The sequence below is a fragment of the Leopardus geoffroyi genome, chromosome B4 (assembly GCF_018350155.1).
Source record: "Leopardus geoffroyi isolate Oge1 chromosome B4, O.geoffroyi_Oge1_pat1.0, whole genome shotgun sequence".
Taxonomy (NCBI): Eukaryota; Metazoa; Chordata; class Mammalia; order Carnivora; family Felidae; genus Leopardus; species Leopardus geoffroyi.
The window spans coordinates 94,041,231-94,062,564 of record NC_059341.1 but is presented as its reverse complement, the minus strand read 5'-3'; the positions used below and the strand labels follow the sequence as shown (position 1 = coordinate 94,062,564).

At 40.5% G+C, this 21,334-nt stretch overlaps 1 long non-coding RNA gene across 7 annotated transcripts in view; it reads right to left on the bottom strand.

Moving 5' to 3' along the window:
• Positions 1–21,334, bottom strand: part of LOC123590520 — a 156,530-nt gene that overhangs the window by 6,424 nt on the left and 128,772 nt on the right. For 4 of the 7 annotated variants that reach the window (XR_006708814.1, XR_006708817.1, XR_006708816.1 and 1 more), the window contains exons 3-4: positions 6,505–6,604; positions 2,199–2,275 (exon numbers count right to left, since the gene is read on the bottom strand). This is a non-coding gene — a long non-coding RNA (uncharacterized LOC123590520). Of the gene's footprint in view, positions 1–1,425; positions 2,276–6,504; positions 6,605–9,611; positions 9,745–9,908; positions 10,316–21,334 lie in introns of those variants that run through there. The other 3 variants (XR_006708812.1, XR_006708815.1, XR_006708813.1) reach the window with 2 other exon arrangements.

The window sequence follows — 21,334 nt, the reverse complement described above, 5'->3', positions numbered from 1 at the left end:
AAGGGTTGGGCAAAATGGCATATAGATTCAATGATTATAAAGAAAATAACAAAAGTCTGTTTCTGGAACATCTTTTTCTATTTTTGACCCCATGTGGAAATAATGAAACCCAAGTCCTATCTAAGAAATAGGCCAGTGATAAAACCTAAGAATAATTTTGTTGCGGAGTTAAAGTGAACAAGAAACTGGGCTAAGAGGAAAGCTTTATTTCAGTTTCAAATATCGGAAAAAACTGGGAAATTGGATAAAAGGAGTTCAGGAAATTGTACTGGATGAAAATGATGTTTTGTATTTGTTCTAACGTGAAAACATCTATTTCCGTCACACAGAGATGGATACGTAATGGTCTCAAATCTAATGGAAGTGCTCATTTCCAGGGGTATTGTAGTTCTGAAATGGGTTTGTTTGAGGATTCTAGGTCTAATTTCATATCATTAAACTCTGAAATTACAGAAGCCTTTCCAAAGTAATCCTTGAGCCTCAAAACGGCCTCATGGTGCACCACGAGCGTGTTGTGTACAAAGTCTGAAGGGCTTGTAATACAATCCTCCTTCTGGTAGCGACCAGTGCTGTGCTCGGTCCTTGCCTTTCCCATGGGCTGCATTTCTCAGTGTCAGAGCTCAGCCCGGGTGCTGGAGTGGCAGCCGCTAAAGGTTTCTAAAGGCGATAACAGGGCAGAGGTGACAATGTCAGGGTTTGGATGAGACCTGGGTTTGAATACTAGTTCCACTACATATGAGCTCTGTGGCCCGGATCCAGCCTGCTCGCTTCCTGAGCCTAAATGTCCCCATCTGCCAAAAGGGTACCATGAATGTCAAGACCTAGCATGGTGCCTCGACACGTGTGCGTGTGGTTAGTTTTATTAGCAACGAGAAATTGTCTTAGTTTTACTTCAAGAAAATAGTCTTAGCCTCGTGCTAAGGATAATTTTAGAAAACGAGAGTGTGAATGTGGGCATTTTTCTTAGAAACAGTTCTAGAGGAAATTTGGTGGCTGTGTATCTAGTGTTAAAAGGCCCACCCAACCTTGTCTAAGAGTCACAATGTCAATGCCTTCAAACAGATACACAAATGGTGTTATGGAACCCCAGATATTGTCCACTCCATTCACTGTGGGCAGGAAGAGGGTCTATTTTTAAGGGGACAGAAGAAGACCATAACTGGCTAAAAATAGGGTTCTCCTGTCTTCCGTCTGTCACTTTCACCCTTCATTTTTCTGTCCACCCCCATGTTTCCTAAAGTCTCCTTATCATCTCAGTTCACTTTTCCCTCCTCTTTCTCTACTCTAGAAATGGTACATGTTATGAAAGAGAAAATTCTTGACACCATCCCCAGAAAGTCAGTGGTGGGGGTAATGCATTTTTAATCCTGAACACCTGGCCTCCTTTTATTTGGCTGCCAGAATGAGGAGGTTTTTTGATTATTCAAAGAAGTCCTTTTGCTGGTGTTCACAAATGACTAAAAAGGTTAATAAATTTCAGAATCTGCCTGGTAATCCAGGGAGATAGAACTCTGCAAACACAGACTTTTCCTTTTAGGTTGAATCTGACATTATGAAAAGCTCCCCGTCTCTTTCCACACTCGAAGTATTTATCCAGGCGTTAAACACTGAGCAGCAAAAGCGTAGCAAGGGAGCTAACATTAATTGTGGGTCCACTTTGCAGAAGGTTTCTCACATTATCTCATGTAGTCTTTGTGACGATCCCGGGGGGGGCAAGCATCACCATTTCCATATTTCATAGGTGAGGGTGCCAGGGGGCTTCAACACACCCTGCCGGGGAGGGAATTGCTCCAGTGCAGTTTCCCTAAGCACTGGTGACCCCTTGCAAGATTTAGCCATCGTCTGCAGCTGATCCCCTCCCCCCAGTCGTGGTATCCTGCTGTAACACCTTGATACAAGTGCTCTTCGTGCACCACGCAGTGCCAATGATGGCAACACGTAGCTCCCAATTTCAACCACCGTGTGTGGCCAGTCACCTCTTGGGGTGTCAAGGGCAGAGTCCATCTTTCTAGGAAAGAGGGCTTTGAAATTGACATCCCCTCCCTCAGCAGTGCAAGCATAGCATCTGTGTCCCCGAATCTCTTTCATCTGCTCTGATTACACAGAGGCAGGTCTGCAAGTCCCTTATGTTGGCTGGGGTGGTGAGGTAGTGTGTGTGGGATGATGGTGGGTGTGGGATGACAGGTAGCACCAGTTACCTGTCAGTGGTGCCTCTCAGTAAAGGCAGCAGGGCAGCGGCAGGAGTACTTGGTGGTTTTGGTCTTCAGTTATGATTCTGAGAAAACGAGAACGTCATTTACACATAGATTATCAAATTGAATCCTTTTAACAACTCTGTGAGGAAGGTTCAGTTATGATCCCGGGGTAACGTAGTGATTATGAATAAATACGGGCTTGGGTTTGAATCACTGCTCTGATACTGTCAGTGGTAAGTTCAGGACTTGACATCTGTGTGACTTTCACCTTCCCGTGCCTTGGCTTCCTCTCTGTATGACAGGAAGAATAACACCATCTACCTTATACTGTTGTGAAAAGCAAATGAGGCAACCTATATGGTAGTAAGTGCTCTATAGGTGGTCACTATTGTTATCTCCATTTTCCGGATGAGGAAACTAATACCCAGATGGGTTAGATAACTGCCCAAAGTCACAGAGCTAATAAGTGCTTTCAAAACCCATGCTGTCAGCCATTACTCCATGGCAGTGCTTCTTAGCCTTTTTCACATCCCGGCACACATGGAAAATAATATTACTCATAGGACATTGCGGGGAGTGAGTGGGACAACTCAAGGCTTGAGGCGATTGGTCTGGCGGGCTCTGGCCATCCCCAGTTCCTTCTGGTCAGCTGGTACTCTGCTGTACTGAAACAGGTGCCAAGGATGTCGTAAGTCTTTCTAGAGAAAATGCTGTTTTCAGTATATCTTGAACAGTTAGTAAAGTTTAGTAGTGAAAGCGGGCGGCGAAGTTGGGTGAGAGGGACTGCTTAATTTTCTTTTCTGGAAAATGGAGATCACAATACTACCTATTATACAGAAAAACTAAATGAACGAATGTATATGGAAAGACTTTGCAAAATGTGATATCAATTTTAGCTGTTACTATTTCTAAGGAAAATGCACAAAATATTTGAAATCATAAGAGTGATTTAGGCATAGTGGTTACAGAAATGGAACATTTCTACCAAACAGTCACTTGAGGGAAGTTACAGTTTTGAGACGACCTTCCTCTTGCCCTCCTTCCCTCCCTTACTTCCTTTACTTATCTTTAACCAAATAAAAATGGATGTTAGCTTCCTCCAAGGTTTGTTATGAGGCTTAACCTATTTTCATCCAGTAACTAAAGCAAGTAGGAATAAGTTCAAGAATCCTATAAACCTAAGTCAAGTGATCTCTGAAAGTCAGACTCATTAGCTTTATCTGAGGTAATGGCATGGCAGACCATCTCCATGATGTCGTCCCAGCACTTCTTTGGTGAGGACTTGTTCTGACAGGCAAGGCAGCCAGGTATAAGCTGGACCCAGAAACAAAGCTTTAATCATTAGAGGGGGAGATTTGGAGCCGTCAGTCAGCTTGTCTCCGGCCCAGGGCCTGATGTCACCTGAGTCCTATGGAAAGGTTGTGAGTAAAGCTTGAAAGGGCCACCACACTGACTATATTGTCCATCTATGGGGCCCAAGGATGTCTGCCTTGGTCCTGTCTCTCTGAGAGAGGAGGTCAGGAAAGGAAGAGAGACATTCTTCCCAACTGTTCAATGTAACACCAAAATAGCCTTGTCATCCTGACATCAGCTCCATGGCATCAGCTGTGGAGGCAGATGGCAATGCCTGCTGGACATGGTGAACAGTGAAAGAATTTAGGCAATGGGAAGAGAGTAGAGGGTACCATGTGAATGGCTACTAGACTTATTTGTCAGCATATGGGAAATGTTCATAGGAAGAATGATTGGAGGCAAAAAGTAGGAAAACATGGGTTACACATAGAACAAGGCAGTAACAAATCTTGGAGCATTACCACAAGTCTTCATTGCTATTCCATTCCTGCACCCTTGAGCTACTTATACTTTGAGATCCAGGATGAGATCTGGAGCCTAATTCATCTCCAAATATTACCTGTTTTAAGAAGTATTCTTTTAAAGGGTTCATGTAAAATTTGTTCAACTTTGACATTTTCTTTCCAGAGTTTACTGAAAAATTCAGTCAAGTCGCTTGCACAAATGCATCAATATTTTAAAAGCTACCAACCTTACACATAAAAAAGAAGACTCACAATCCTCGATAATCTTTAATGTAACACGCATTCATTATATATGAGCCCTCAAAGGGGAAACTCGCGTTGTTCAGAATCCTAAGTGCTACAGAATGGTGGCTTTGGGATAGTTAAATACCACATATTTGCTTTGTAAAACCACCATCAAATGACTTTAGCAGATTAACCCTGAAAGTCATCACGACTCTTTTGTCTTTAATAACGAGGATCAACCAAAGGAGAGTGTTTCCTCTGATGTGACATTCTTGTGGTCATAGCTTAACAAGATACCCTCCTTGAAATTTGACTCTGATGATGTTCCTCGGGCCTTGGAGAAGCTGACTCATTCTTTGTGGCTGATCCCAAATGTCACCTCCACTGTGAGCTAGGCCCTAACACCTCAAAAAGGATTAATTGCTCCCGTGGAACTTGGTATATGTCTCTGTTATGGCACCATTATCACATGGTATCCTAGCTATTTTTGTGCTTGTTTACCCAATAAACTATGAGCTCCTTGGGAGTGGGGATGGTTTTTGGCACAGGAGGCACTTAACAGATAATTGTGGAATTAAAGAGAGTATCTATCATCATTGATGCTATGTTTAAGATATAGATAAATTTATGCACTTGTACAAACAAAGTGAGAAAAAAATGTTCAAGGGGCTGTTACCATCCAGATATAGAATTAAAAAAAATATTTTCTGGGGCGCCTGGGTGGCTTGGTCGGTTAAGCATCCGACTTCGGCTCGGGTCATGATCTCACGGTCCGTGAGTTCGAGCCCCGCGTCGGGCTCTGTGCTGACAGCTCAGAGCCTGGAGCCTGTTTCAGATTCTGTGTCTCCTTCTCTCTCTGCTCCTCCCCTGTTCATGCTCTGTCTCTCTCTGTCTCAAAAATAAATAAACGTTAAAAAAAAAATATTTTCTTAGGAAGCTGTCATCTTAAAATCTCCTGAACTAGAGAGATTCAAGAAAGGTAAGCAATGTTCTGAGGTAAATGACTGAGTTAACAAATGAAAGAAGAATTTTCTGTTATTTAGTATGTGCTTGATTTACACCTATATTTAAAGCTAGAACTCAGGGGAAGGGAAGGAGTTGGGTTTGATATTTATTGAGTGACTTCTGTCTCCTAGGTTCTGTAATTGGAGATTTCTGATACATTTCACTTTATGTGCAACCACCCTATTGGTTGAGTCCTATCAGCTCCTTTTGTCAAATGGGGAAAACTGAGGGGTGCCTGGGTGGCTCAATCGGTTAAGCGTCTGACTTCAGCTCAGGTCATGATCTCGCGGTTCGTGGGTTGGAGCCCCGCGTCGGGCTCTGTGCGGACAGCTCAGAGCCTGGAGCCTGTTTCGGATTCTGTGTCTCCCTCTCTCTCTGACCCTCCCCTGTTCATGCTCTGTCTCTCTCTGTCTCAAAAATAAATAAACGTTAAAAAAAATTTGAGAGAAACGGGGAAAACTGAATTTTGGAGGTTCAGCAATGTGAACACAGTTGTTCCGTCTACTAAATGGCTGAATCAGAATTTGAACCCAAATCTGAAAAAAAATTCTTAGTATGTGTCTATATGTGTTTTAAAAAAAGGTAAGAATTGAATGATTATTAAGATAATTCAGGGCAACCCTTACCTGTAGCCTAAAATTTCCCCTCTTAAATAAATATCCAAGGAAGAGATTTGGGGGAGGGGCTTGAAGTCGGTAATAGATGTGGTGGGTAAGCTGGTGGACTCAGAGTCAGAAACTGGGTAAGGAGCCTGGTTCTGTCACATCCTACTGGTGTGACCTTGGGCCAATTATTTAACTTCCTTGAGCCTCAGTTTCTTTAACTGTAAGATGTGGAAATGGGTGGAGGGAAATAACCATTGTTTGTATGCTACAGGATGTTTTAAGAATAAAATGAGAGAACGTACTGAGCACCTAGACAAGCACTTGCCACTTGGCATTAGGGCTCAACACATTCTTATTGTAATTAGCCATATGTTCTATGTCTATTGCCCAAAGTCAACAGATAGTTGCTCATCTCTCTACTTAATGTTCAGTAGATGCAATCTTAGAGTAAGTGAAGAGAAGCCCACTGAATAATCTTTTCCCCTGTAATCTGCAGCCAGAGTATGGGGTTTGGAGTCATTTGATAGGAGTTTGATTCCTGGTTCTGCTTTGTGATCTTGGTGAGACAGGTTACTCAGTTTCTCTGAACGCGGTTTTCTTATCTGTAAAATGGCAATCAAAACTACACCTATCTAACAGAATTCTTGCCAGGCTCACCTGATAAGTACCAAGGTAAGGAGTACATGAAAGGGCACATAACCTGGTCTAAGAAGAACCAACAGAGTCTTCTCAAAGGCAGTGAAGTCCAAGTGGACACCTAAAAAAGAAAAGAGCCTTGAAAACCATGATACACACTTATGCCAATAATAATTATGTTATCATTTTATTAATATATATACAGGTCTCCCTCAACTTACGACAGGCTGATGTCTCAATAAATCCACCACAAGTTGAAAATATCTTAAGTCAAAAAGCATTTAATACATCTAACACATCCAACCTACTGAACATCACAGCTTAGTCTAGACTATCTTAAATGTGCTTAGAGCACTTATATTAGCCTACAGTTGGGCAAAATCATCTAACACAGAGCCTATTTTATAATAAAGTGTTGAATGTCTCATGTAACTTATTGAATACTGTGCTGAAAACCAGAATGGTCGTACGGGTACAGAAGGATTGCAAGTGTATCAGTTGTTGACCCTGGCCATGAGCTGCCACGTGCTGGTGCCCACAATCATGAGGGAGTGTTGCACCACATATCGCTTGCCTAGGAAAATATCAAAATTCAAAATTTAAAGTACAGTTTCTACTAAATGTGTATTGCTTTCACACCATCATAAAGTAAAAAAAAAATCATAAGTTGAACAATCATAAGTTGGGGAACATCTGACATTTAACTTGTTTCAGACTATATTTTCCATGCAACTGGTTTCACTTTCTGACATAACCTTAGAATTTCATTAAGTTTTTAAGGGAGGAATGCTGTGATTTTTCTTTTAGTGGATTTTAATTATCTCTAAAATTTGGTCTATCATTTTCCTAAAGGTATTTTTGGTAGAACTTCAGTATTTTGCTATGTCCTCAATCATCAGCTCTACAATGTGAGAATCAAAAGGAATATAGACCATGTAATTCTTTCTGGCTTTCATAATAATTGGGATAAGTCCATGAGCTCTGTGTGTGTGTGTGTGTGTGTGTGTGTGTGTGTGTAAATGCGTATACATCTTGGATTTGATGCTGAGTTATTCTTGGGGTATAAATAAGACACTGAAAGGCACATTAACTTTTCCAGGTCACTAGGGTTTTCATTAGAATGCTGGACTATTAATAGTTACCTAGTGGTAGAGAGGAAATGATGTTCCAGTCCTTCTCCTCTCTAGAGGGCTTAGCCTACCAGAGAGCAACAGTGATTTGCAAGTGTCTGGTTCATAGTGTGCTGGTATTGTTTACAAGGTCAAATTTTGGATTAACCTTTTTTGATGAAAAAAAAATTCAACAACAGTGTCTTCATGAACATTCTGTTTCTTAAGGAAAATTATTTTACATGTAATTTACCTAGTGCACCACATAAAAATTCTTAGCACAGAATACTCAACACACTGTAAAAATTTATTTCCTTTGAGTTGCTTAAATGTCATCGTGTTTGGTACAAATAAGGAAATACCTCCTTGTGCAAATAATCTTGCCAAAGCTTCTCTGCTATAGTCTCACATAAAATGGTCCCGTCTATATAGAAAAGGATAATTGAGTTATTACCTGGTGAACACAAACAACAGAGCCAGCCACAAGAGATAATTCAGAAACCTTTATTATGTTTTGTTATCCTTTAAAACAAGATTATCTGCCCAAAGAATCTAGAAAATTACTTGTACTGTTTCCAACTGATTTTGTCTGAACGATTTCTGTGAGATGCACTGACCAGGCCATGGTGGGATGAGGGATTTGTTAGAATAACCAGATCTGTTATATGGCTGATATTATCAGGTTTTTACTAGACTATTAGCTGCTTGAAGGCACAGTCTGTATCATATTTATCTTTGGATCTCTCCTGCGTCGTGAATGTAGTAGGCATTGTCTAACTAGTTATTGAATTGATTTAAATTCATTTTACTATGAAAATAATTTCTGAGTCTCCCAGGAATCAGACGGCATTTGAATAATACATTCCTTGATGCTCTTTTTCATTACATCTGGTTTCGTTTCCCACTGGGATCTACATACGTATGGAAACACAGGCGTAGATTTGTGGAAATTATGGATTGTGACAAGGAAAGCAGCATCAAAAATTGGATAACATTTGGCAAATATGGGTAAAATTAATACAGACATGTGTGGACTTACAGAATTCATATAGATTAAGAATTTTTGGGAAAAAACCCCACAAACATGCCTGTTTTTACGGCTGTAGTACATTATACAGTTTGTCTTCTTTTCTTTTCTTTTTTTAAGTTGATTTATTTGTTTTGAGAGGGAGAGAAAGTGCAAGCAGGGAAGGGGCAGAGAGAAGGGGAGACAGAATTCCATGGAACTCACGAACCATGCAATCATGACTTGAGCCGAGCTTGAGTCAGATGCTTAAATGACGGAGCCACCTAGATGCCCCCTCCTACTTTTCTTTTCTTTTTAAAAAATTTTTTTTATTAAAAAATTGTTTAATGTTTATTTATTTTTGAGAGAGACACAGAGTGTCAGTGGGGGAGGGGCAGAGAATCCCCTAGCAGAGAATCCTTAGCAGGCTCCAGGCTCCGAGCTGTCAGTCAAGAGCCTGACACCGGGCTCAAACTCACGAACCGTGAGATCATGACCTGGACGGAAGTCGGCCACTTAACTCACTGAGCCACCCAGGTGCCCCTTACTTTTCTATTTTGACAGTTTTACTATTAGATAAGCCTGAAATTCAGGTGAGGAGATGCTTGTGTGCTTGTGCACGCATGTATGTAAACAAGAGACAAATGAAATTTTATCCCAATAAGATGAATCTGGCATAGAATGATGATAATGACTGTTAACTGAGAGCCCATTATATATCAGGTAATCTTTAAATACAATAATGTATTTAATGCAGACAACAACTCGATGAATTATCTGTCATTTCCATTTTTTAAGGTTAATAAGCTGATGTTCAGAGCTGTTTAATAACTTGCTCAAGCTCATACAGTAAGTAGCAGAGCTGAGACTTAAACCCGAAACTCTCTGACTAGTAAATTGGTCTTCTTCCTACATATTGTGCTTGACATAGGAGGAGGCAGCTACACATGGTGATTCTTAACAGTGTCAAAACATCTTTTTCTTTGGGGACAACCCTTGTCTGTAATTATTACCTGTAGAGTCTTTCTTTGAGCCTTAAAGCTAGATTAAGGCTCTGTTTATGTAGAGCAACAAAATAGTCCAATTGCAGCTTCTAGTACTGGCAACATTTACTGGGAAGTCAGTAACTGAACAAAAGTGAGGCACCTTGAATAAAAGAAAAAAGTGAAGTGAGAGGGTGTTTAATGCTTTGTCTTTTTTTTTTAAAAATACAACAAATTAAACAATTTGAATTCTGAGTAGAAAGAAACAAGTGAAAATTTATTTCACTTTTCAAACCATGTTGAATTAATATATCCTAGAATTTTTACCTTCAGGTGGTAATGAACGAGCAGCATCGGAAAGCTGCAGGTGGAAGAGGTTGAGAAACAGCATGTGTCTTATCAGTTGGTAAGGGAGCCAAGGTGGTATTTTGACTGTGGAGGAGAATGGTAATATGAGAGAAGCATTTGCTGGTTTGTAGTCAGTCTCCTTTCCTATGAACACAGGATAATGATAGAGTTGAAACATTAAAACTAAAAACCAATGTATCCATCAGACTGTTTTCTTCAAGTGCTGTGACAGCCAAAAAGAAACCCAGGTCTGCCAAGATGGGCAGCTACGCACCTAAATTTCTTTGTTGTGCTAGGTGCTCGGCATAGTGGTAAACCAAAGCAGCCTGATTCCTGCCCTCATGAAGCTTATATAGGCTAGACATAAGGAGACATAATAATTTCATAGAGCAGTATTGAGGACTTTTAAAGACTTCACAGTCAAAAAAAAAAAAAACAAAAACAAAAACAAAAAAACAAAACCCCAGCAACTCAAAGGGAGAAAAATTGCCTCCAGAAGGCCCCTGGAACTAGCCCAAGGCTGTGAGTATTCAGGGGACTGTGAAAAGACAAGACAATGGAGAGAAAAAATAAGGGTCCCCATGCAGTATTCATCTAGTTAAAGGTAATGACATCAGTAGGAGATTATACTGCTCTCATTAGAGATACTCATGTTGTGAAACGATAAAGAAAGCCTGAACATTAATGCTCTGACCAGAATGGGTACCATTGTGGTTTAACATAAGCTACCTTTTATTTTATTCACTGGTGACTTGAGGGAAGTGAACTCTAGCAGCTAATCACATTCACTTTCTTATGAAAGTGAATTATTATGAAGAGGCTTTCATAATAATTAAAAAATATATATTTTATTTATTTATGTCACTGAGGTGAAATTAACATAAAATTAACCATTTCAAAGTGAACATTTCAGGGGCATTTATTATATTCACAGCGTTGTGCAACCATCCTTTCTATTTAGTTCCATAACATTTTTATCATCCTGAAAGGGAACCCCATACCTATTTAATTATTTTTAAGTTTATTTATTTAGAGAGAGACAAGAGAGCATGAGTGGGGGAGGGGCAGAGAGAGGGATAGAGAGTCCCAAGCAGGCTATGCACCATCAGCACAGAGCCCGACATGGGGCTCGATCCCACCAACTCTGAGATCATGACCTGAGCCCAAACCAAGAGTCAGACACTCAACCAACAGCCACCCAGGGAACCCCATACCTATTAAGTAATTTCCCCTCATTCTCCCTCCTTCCTGCCTCTGGTAACTACCTATCTTTGCTCTGTCTCTTCTGGGGATTTACATATTCTGCTTATTTTTTATAAATGGAATCATATAATAAATCTTTTGTGTCTGGCTTCTTTCACTTAGCATAATGCTTTCCATGTTGTAGCATATATCAGTACTCCATTTCCTTTTATGGTTGAGCAATATTCTATTATATGTATATACCATATTTTGTTTGTTATTATCTGAGTAGACATTGGTTGTTTCTACCTTTTAGCTCTTGTGAATAGTGCTCCTATGAACCTGTGTTGTTATAGTCCATTTGAACTGCTAAACAAAACACAGACTGGGTAGCTTATAAATATAGAAATTTGTTGCTTTCTGTTGTGGAGGCTGGAAGTCTCTGACCAGGGTGTCAGCATGGTTGGGTGAAGGTCCTTTTCTGGCTCATAGGCTTCCTATATCCTCACAAGGTATAAGGTCTAAGGAGCTCTGTGGATCTCTTCTATAACACTAATCCCATTCATGAGGCCCCTCCCCCCGATAACTTCATCACTTCCCAAAGGTCCCACCTTCTAGCATCATAGCATTGGATATTAAGATTCCAATATGTGATTTGGGGGGAGATACAAACATTCAGACCATACCATGCATGTGCCTATACTTGTTTGAATACCTGTTTTCAATCCTTTTGAGTATACAGCCAGGAGTAGAATTACTGGGTCATATGGTAATTCCACGTGTAACTTTTTGAGGAACCACCAAACTGTTTTGCACAGTGGATGAGTGATTTTACATACCCACCAGCAATGGACAAGGGTTCCAATTTCTCCACATCTTTGCCAATATTTATTATTTTCATTTTTTTAAAATTATAGCCATCCTAATGGATATAGAGTAGTGCCTCATTATGGTTTGCTTTACATTTCCCTAACGATAAGCGTCTTTTCATGTGCTTGTTGGCTCTCTGCATATCTCCTTTGGAGAAATGAGAAATGTCTATTCAAGTCCTTTGCACATGTTTTAATTGGGTTGTTGTTGTTGTTGTTGTTGAGTTGGCAAACTAATTTTGGAGCCATGTAGTTCAGCTGTGTCCTGATATAAATCCAATCCCCACAGCAGTCTTAAGGGTAGGGTGTGGGCAGGGAGAAGAGAAAGCAAAGAGCACAAGAGAGAGAGAACTTGGGGGTGTGGCTGAAAGGGTGCTAATACACAGCTTTATCTTCCCCCAATAACTTAGACATCAAAATTTATCTTTCCTGATAACTCACAAAAGGAAGTGATAGCTTTGGCATGGCACTGTGATGGATACGTATTTCCTGAATCAGTGACCTCAACTTCATTCTCACTGCCATTGTCTAGCTCCACAATAAAGAGTTACCAGTTTTTAGTGCACATCACACATGTTATCTTGCTTAAACTTCACAGCCATGCCAGGTTGGTAGTATTATCCTAATTTTACAGATTAGAAGAACTGAAGCCTGGGAAGATTGAGTAACTGGTTCAAGATCATGACTAGAAGGAGGCTGGATGAGTAGGGACTCCATTCTCATAAATTCACACCCTTTTCCTATTACTCCATGGGTGGCTCCTCCCTTGTATGCATTATTGTCATAATCTCCTTCCTGTCTCCTTTTCTTCAGTATTCCCTTCCTGATTCAGTTCTCCACACTGCTGACTTGGTGGTATTTTGAAAATGTAAGTCTTAGGCCACATCCTCGCTGAAGGTCTTTTAATGGCTTGTCATCCTACAAGATCCTGTCTTCCCTTTCAAGTTATCATCTTTTGCTGTCCTCATCTGCACCCACCCTACAGTCATGTTAAACTACTCTTAGTTTCTGGAATTGGTTAAGTTGTTCACAACCTTGTGCTCACAACAGAGTTCCTGCTGCCTGGAATGCACTGACTCCCCTCCCCAACAGTACCACATTATGAACTTTTCCCTTTGCCACAAAATGCACAAATATCGGCAAAAGAGGTAGTCAGGGGAAAGAGAGAGAGAACGCTGTCATTATTTACATACCTCCTTATTTACATACATCTTGACTGGCTGGAATATCCAAGAGAATCAACTGAAAAACGAGTAAGACCACTCAGTAGTCAGATAGAAGATTTAAGAAAATCAACAGATCTCCCAATCGCCAACATTTAGAAAATGTAATGGAAAGAAGGCTCTTATTCACAGTAGCATCAAAAACCATAAAACTTAATAAAATATGTAACTTCATATTAAAGAAAAAACTTTGGACTGATTAAAGGATAGAAAAATAACACCTGACCCTACAAAAGTACACTCCATGTTTCTGCACAGAAGGTCTAACGTGGTGGTGAGGAGTCTCAGGTCTGACTGCTCGAGTTTGAATCCCCTTTCGTTCAATTCTCTCATGGGTCATCTCCGAAAAGTCACTTCACTTGACTGTAAATCAGTCTTGATTGATTGTAAAATGAGAGCAATAATATTCACTAATTCCTGTATCAAGGATGAGAGATGAATAAAATAATCTGACTAAATAATAAATGAATGAATGAATGAATGAATGAATGAATACATGATCTGTTTAGAACACTTAGCCCAGTGCCAGGCACATAGTAAATACTTAATAAGTTACCTATTATACTAAAGATGCTAATTACCTTTAAGATAATCTATGCATTTAATGCAATTCCAATCGAGCAGTTGTATCAGTATATGATTTGTAATTTTACTGAGAGATTTACAGAGTGTTGTGTTTTTTACTTTCCATTTTTGGAGTCATGTGTCTTTTGAGCTGTGGATATCTCCCAACAGATGTTTTGCTTTTGGTTTTGCCTTTGTTTTTGCTGCATATGACCCCCTATATATGTCTCTTTCTTTCTTCCTTTTTTCCTTCCTTCTTTCCTTTGCTCTTTTCTTCCTTCTTTCCTGCCTCAAACTCACAAAGATATGCTTTTTGTGTTAAATCCTAGAGGCTTTATTGTTTTAACTTTCACACTTAGATCTATAATTCACCTGGAAATAATACCAATATAGTACTGTCTGAATGTAGACTATGAGGCACCTGGGTGGCTCAGTTGGTTAAGCGTCTGACTTCGGCTCAGGTCATGATCTTGTGGTCTGTGAGTTCAAGCCCCTCATCAGGCTCTGGGCTGATGGGTCAGAGCCTGGAGACTGCTTCAGATTCTGTGTCTCCCTCTTTTTCTGCCCTCTTCTGCTTGTGCTCTGTCTCTCCCTCTCTCAAAATAATAAATAAACATAAAAAAATTTGATATCTGGTAGAATACGTCTTCCCATCTTGTTCTTCTTTAAGAGTGTTTTGACTATTTCTGGCCTGTTTCTTTTCCATATAAATTTATGGAAAAAATCGGCTTTTTAATTTCCACATGAAAAAAAGCTGCTGGGATTTTGAATTGGAATTGTACAGAGTCTATAGATTTGAGGAAAACTGACATCTTTTCAATATTGAGTTTTCCAGTCCTTGAACATGGTACACTCCTCCATTTATTGAGATCTTTATATTCTTGCAGTAATGTTTTATAGTTTTCTGTGTGGAGGTTTCTATGCTGATTTTTTTTTTACCTTGGGGTTCCTACAAACCTACATATGGTACTAGCTTGAAGTTTCAACTCCACAAGGTGGTATTTTTTCTTCCAAGAGTGGTTGTGGATTATGGCAAGCTTTATCATGACTACTCTGGGTTGGTAGACTATGTGTTTCTGGTCCTTTCTTTAATGGTCATTTGACAATCCCAGCTTCTTGCAGAGCTTAGTTCTTGCTTACGCCCTCCTGCAGGATACAGGAGGAATCTCCTATTGCTGCGTGAATGGAAACCTCAGGCCTTAGACACTTGGGCCTCTGACCAAGACCAATAGCCCCATTCTGGCTTTGCTTGCCCTCCATGTTTGTGGCACCTGTGGGTTGTCCTGTCCCTCTTTTGAGCTGAGCTATATAATATAGTTTAAAATATTTTGATCATAGTTGGCAGAGAATTTCTATTGTTTAGAGTGGGAGAGGGAGACTTTGGTGCTGGCTTAGAATTCAATACTCCTGGGAGTCTTCTGCCATACTACTTGGAATCTTGAAAAAAGGTCCACTAATAGGAGAATAGTTAAATATGAGAATGAGGTAGATGCAAATACAGAAAGTATGGAAAGATTTCTGAGTCATATTACTAAGTGAAAAGAAAAATTTCACAATAATATGCATGGTATAATTTACGTAAGTAAAATGCAAAGCAACTCTCCCTTTAAAATACTTATAGCAATAGGTCTGGAAATTTCACACACAAAACCGTTCACAGTGGTTACTTTTAACCACTATGAGTTGGGGTGGAGGGTAGATGGTTAAAGGAAACTTTCAAGGAGTTTTTCCTATCATCCTGTGTTATGTGATTTATTTGAGTTATCATTTGTTTGCAAGCAATACAACTTACATTACTTGTACAATAACAGTCAATCATGTCCTCTTTCCCAGCTCAGGCCCCAAACCCTTGACAGTCTTCAGAGCCTGTTCTTTCCTCTCCTGCTCAGCATCTACTCCAGCCACCTGGCTGTCTCTCTGTCCCTAGAATGCCATTCTCCTTTTCACCTTTGCATTTCCTGTTCTGTCTGTAATGTTCTCGCCCCGCCTCTTTACCTAGTTAACTAAAACTCATCCTTTATAGTGGCTTTCAATTTTTGCAACATGTCCTCAGAGCAGCCTTCCCTGAACTTCAGACCAGGTAAAGTTCTCTGTTATATGCTCTCCTAATGCCTTGTATTTCTCTTTTGCAACATTTACCAGAATTTTAATTAAATGATGTTGAAGGTAGTTGTATAATGCTGGACAATTGGAGTAGAGCTTGAGCTTTCTTCTGTCAGGATTCGGGCTGTCTCATTTGCTGATGAATTCCCAGAGCCTAGCAGAGCAACTTGAACGTGATGAACACTCGGTGAAGGAACCAACAAGTAAGTACACGAGACTTTGTTTGAATCTTGTGGGTAGTTTCTGATTACCTGAAGTCCTTTAATGGAAACTTAGGGATCTGAGGCTCCCGTGTGGGGAAATATTAGTGCCTTTTCTGTTCCTGTTTAGGACTGCACAGATTTGTGCAGTGCAGGCCATGGGGCTGTGCAGTCCCTTACACTGTACTCAGAGTGGTGTTGAGAATACCATCCACAAAATGTCTCCTCTCGAATTCCCACTGCCTGTGAGTCTGCCCATGAACAAAGGAGGGACCTAATAGACCTCTAGGGATTTCAGTAAGAAAGGTAATTAGTTCCTGAACTGAGTGTTGCCTGGGAGACTCTCCCTCTATCTCCAGGAACCATTTCCTCTATGCTTGTTTCCAGGCTCCCACCATCCAACATCTTCAACTTCAGATGCAAGCCGGTCTGTTGCTGTCTCCCTGGAGTTTCGCCATTGGACAATTTCCTGTCCATGGATCCTCAGGAGATTATGCTGAAATTCCATTCCCGGTGTCACCAGGAGTGAAACTAACTAAACTGAACCCTAGAGAACGCGGTTTAATACATAAGAACACAGCTAAGTAATTGCTATGTTGAACAGAAGAGGATATCAGTCACTATAAAACTCATGCTGTAGGATAACTCATTTCCAAGCAAGATCACAATGGGATTCACCTAAATAGGATTAAACTTTTATGATTTTTTTTTTAAAGGGACCCATTCAATCATCAGACTAAGAGAAACATTTCATTTCACTTAACTAAAAGGTCAGAACTTTTTGATGTCCCAGTTACATAGGCAGTATGTTATGCACAAGCTCATCAGAACATAATGGATGACTTCAGTTATATAAAAGTTCAGCCACGTTGAAACTCCTGCTGAACGATCCCTAGAGGAAAACCCTTTTTGCCACTGACTTTGTAATCAGATGTTGTAGCTCTCCACCGGAATCTTTTGGATTTCTGAAAAGGAGAGGCCATCAGTTCAGATGTGCCATTTATTGTCTGTCAGAGGGGAATTTGCAAATGCACATGACCCTCTAGGAAGCAGAGCTCTTCCCTTCTCCGAGAAAGGCGATGATAATTGGACTTTACATATGTTTCCCTTTTTGAGATACAGACCACAGAGTTTGTTTATGACTATCTTTAGCACGAACAGGAAACTTGCAGTGAAACTCAAACGGAGGGGAGTAGAGTTAAAATGTCATAAAACTCATGAGAAATATGTTCCAAATGATCCAGTGGCTTTCAAAAGCCCATTTTAAACACACAAGAATGATGCAGCATAGTTGTGTTTCCAGTAGCAGGGAGAGGCATTGCTGTGCCAACCGTATGTTCTGGCCCTGTGACCAGCTGCTCATTATTTGCCAGAAGAATAGCTGGGTGGGACCACGGCTGGGCTGTGGAAAAAGTGTTTCTCTGTGAGAAACTTACAAGTTTGTATGAAGGGCAAACCAGGAATGCTGATCTTTAGCAACACCCTAACCCTACCCTTAACCTCAGCACTGGCTTTGGTTTTTGAAAACAGGATAGTTCATATGAGTAACCTAAGGAGACAGCATTCGAGGGTGTTCACACCACCCCTTAGGAGGGTACCAAACTTCACTAATCTCACTTCTGTTGTGAGTCATGTCTGCACCAGTGTGTATCCCCATCAGTCTGAATAGGCCGGGTTCTGCTGTGGCAACAACAACAAAAAAGCTTAAAATCAACCAAAAGCATCGGTTTAGGGAAAACTAGTGGATGGTAAGAAAATGTTTCTGAGGTAGGGAGAACGTTTCTCTTTGCCTTTGAACCGGAGACAGACAACGGTTGAGATGATGGCTGCCCTATTCACCTGGCTTCCGGAGGCAGAAGATGAGTGGCATAGCTAGCTCCAGCTGACTTGCAAAGCAAATAAACTTTTGGGATTATAAACCACTAAGATTTAGCAGTAGAATCTGGCTTATCCTGACTAATGCCGTATCTACCGCAGTTTTACAGACGAACAAACAAATGCTCAGGCAGGTTAACTAGATGACTCTAGTCAAGGGCCAGGGAAACCATGTATGAACTCTATTAACATGTCAGACTGACTCTCATTTGTCTCTGGCAGAGCCATGAAAGACATCAATTTTTCCATCGACTGCTGAGTCTTTAGGCTGATGAAGTTATTCTGATCCCATATGCCCCGGGGAATAAGCTTGGTTGTTTTCAAGGAGAGCAAAATTAACTTTTTATTTATTTATTTATTTATTTATTTATTTATTTATTTATCTGGTTTAGGATCATAGGTAGGGTGACCAACCATCCCACTTTGCCCGGGACTGGACGATTCCCCAGGATACAGGACTGTCAGGGAAGCCAGGAAAGTCCCAGGAGAGGTGATATCTCCTAGCAACACTCCATAATCACATAGCATAAACTCCCACTGCAGCTGATAATTCTTTTCATCATAATATTTATTACATCATGTTGTAAATGATTCAGACTGTTCCGTGTCTAACTGCCCACAAGACCCTGAGGACTGTTCCTTGTCCATTTTATAGTGCCAATACCTTGTACAGTGTTTGCCACTTCAAAAGAGCACAGTAAACATTTGTTGCACAGATGAATGGATGCCATCTCTCTATTGTTTTTCATTCCCAAAACTGGTGTGGTATGATTGGCTTTTTCTCTTTTTGAGGATCAGTTCTGCCTAGAAACTCGTTTAACTCTAAAGAAAGGTAGGAATCTTCCTTGATGGCAGCTACAAGCTTGCATAAAGTTTTCAGTGTGACCCACAGTGTAAAATTACATAAACTTAGCATTGAGTTTCAGCATAAACCAATTCCTTATTAGACTGACTGAATAATTGAATCTCCTTGTTTGGCATTTGTTTAAAGACAGAAGGTCATGGGACAAATGGTGGGTATTTGAGGCTGTGGAAACATATGTTATAAATTTGGTTTAGCTGTTTCTGGTAACTGGGATTATTGTGACTGAAGACCCAGGCCTCCCAAGTCTGCCCTCCACCCTTGGGAATGCACAACAACATGCCCTCCCAAACCAGAGGCAGGAAGAAGATGTCCATGGGCATATCTCATGGGTGGACTGCACTCATGCCCAGTTAAGGACAGCAAACAGTGGATTGAGAAACTTGCTCGGGAGAATTACATCCAGGCCCCATCCAGCTGGATTTTTTCATAACAGGCCTGTGAGGTGTGCTGAGAAAGTGTGTGGTAGTTCTTGACTCCACTTACAAACTAAAACCTCAGAATTCTTTGTTTTCATTAATCACCCGTAGTGAGTCTCCCTATGTGACTAAGCTTTTCTGAGAAGTGATTTAAATCCTATAAAGAGGCCCTGACTTGTGGGAGGATCACCAAGCTTGTATTAAAAAGACTTAAAAAAAAAACCTCCCATCCTCAGTTTCCTCATCTGTAAAATGGGTTTAATAACATCTACCTTTCTTACTGGATAAGATAGCTTATGAGGTCAAAGGAGATGAAGTCAGTGAAAATAGTCTGATGATTGTAAAATGCAGAATGAATATAATACATATATTTCCTACTTGTATTTATTTACCTATTTCTTTTCATCCTATAACAAAACTTACTAAGCTTGTCTTCTGCTTTAGAACTTCCTTTCACTTATCCTAATATTTTCCTCATCACAGGAAGGGAATAAGCATTTGCCATGTGTTTTGTATGTACATTCTTTTCATAATGGTACTTATGGCACAGGTACCATTATCTTATTTGTATGTACAAGTTCTAGTTCATAGTAGTTCATGTCCAAGATCATGCAGCTAGACCTAAGGTTTAAACTCAGGTGTCCCTATCTCATTGCCCAAGTGAAATTTCTATCACATCATTCTACCTTCCACGTTTTAACGAGTTTCCCTCCTTTGTTTCTGTTGTATCTTTGACTTGGTATACAAGTTCACCTTGGGCTTGATCACAATATTATGATTTTCTAAATTGTAATCATATTCTCTCATCTTTTGTCACTCCTGGACTGAAATGTCCTACTTACTCTGGCAGTCTTCTCCATTTCCTGGATCTTTGTACTTGCTTTTATTTGGATATTTCTTGAGCTTATAACAGCTAAAGCTGCATGTAATATTACAGGTTAAGGCCCTCCACGGGTGGGAGTCAGGGCGGGATAATGTTTCCAGATGTATTACCAATATTGACCGTGATACCCAGGTTATCATTAGCTGTTTGGGCTGAAGTAGGCAATTCCAGTGGAATATCTTGCAGCTATAGCCAGAGACCATGTGGCCAACCATTAGGGAACATGGTATCCCGAGGTCTCTAAAACATTTTTTCTTGTATTTATTCAATGAGTATTTAAAATGTACCAACTCTGTGCCAATCTCTGTTCTAGTTGCTGTGGGTAGGGTAGAGTATAAAACACCCCAAGTTCCTGTTTCCACGGAGTATACTGAGTAGTGTGGAGAGACAGTTGACAAACACAAAAATGTATAATATGTCAGAGATTATTACAATAGCTGTCTAACTGGCCTCCCTGTCTCTAAGGAGGCAGTAAGTGCTATGTAGAAAAATAAAGCTGGGTGAGGGGAATAGAGAAAAACTGGGCAGAGGGCTTGCCTCTCTATGTAGGATGGTCAGGGACATCTGTGATAAGGTGCGATCGGAGCAGAAAGTTGAAGTAAAGGTTATCTCGGAGAAGAACATTCCAGGCAGAGAGAACAGCAAGCACAACCATCACGGGGAAGCTACTTCCCATATGTCAGGTGTGTCAGTATAGTTAGAACTACTGGAACTACGTGAGAGTGGAGGGGACTGGGATATGAGGTAAGAGATAAGGTCAGAACTTCAAGGTTAAGGAAGGGCAGATCATGCATGGTCTTGTAAGTTATGGTGAAGGGTTTTACTCTGTGAGGTAGGAAGGCATGGAGTATTATGAACAAAGAACTGGCCTGATCAGACTTAACATTTTGGGGAACTCACTCTGACTGGTCTGTAGAGAATACACTGTGGAAAAGGAATGGTGGAGGCTAGGAGGCCAGTTAGTTAGCTCTTGTAATAACCCAGGTGAGAGGTGACGGTGGCTTGGATGGTAGCTCAGGGCAATGATGGAGTTAAGGACAAACATCATTTGATCCTGGATATAAACTGGATGTGAGACAAAGAGTCAATGATGACTCCAAGGGTTTTGGCTTGAGAAATGGCAAGAATTGGATGAATGGAGTTGCCTTTTAGTGAGAGGAATACTGTGGGAGGCATGTTTTGTGTGTGCGTGCGTGTTTCATGCGATGGTAGAGAATTAGGAGTT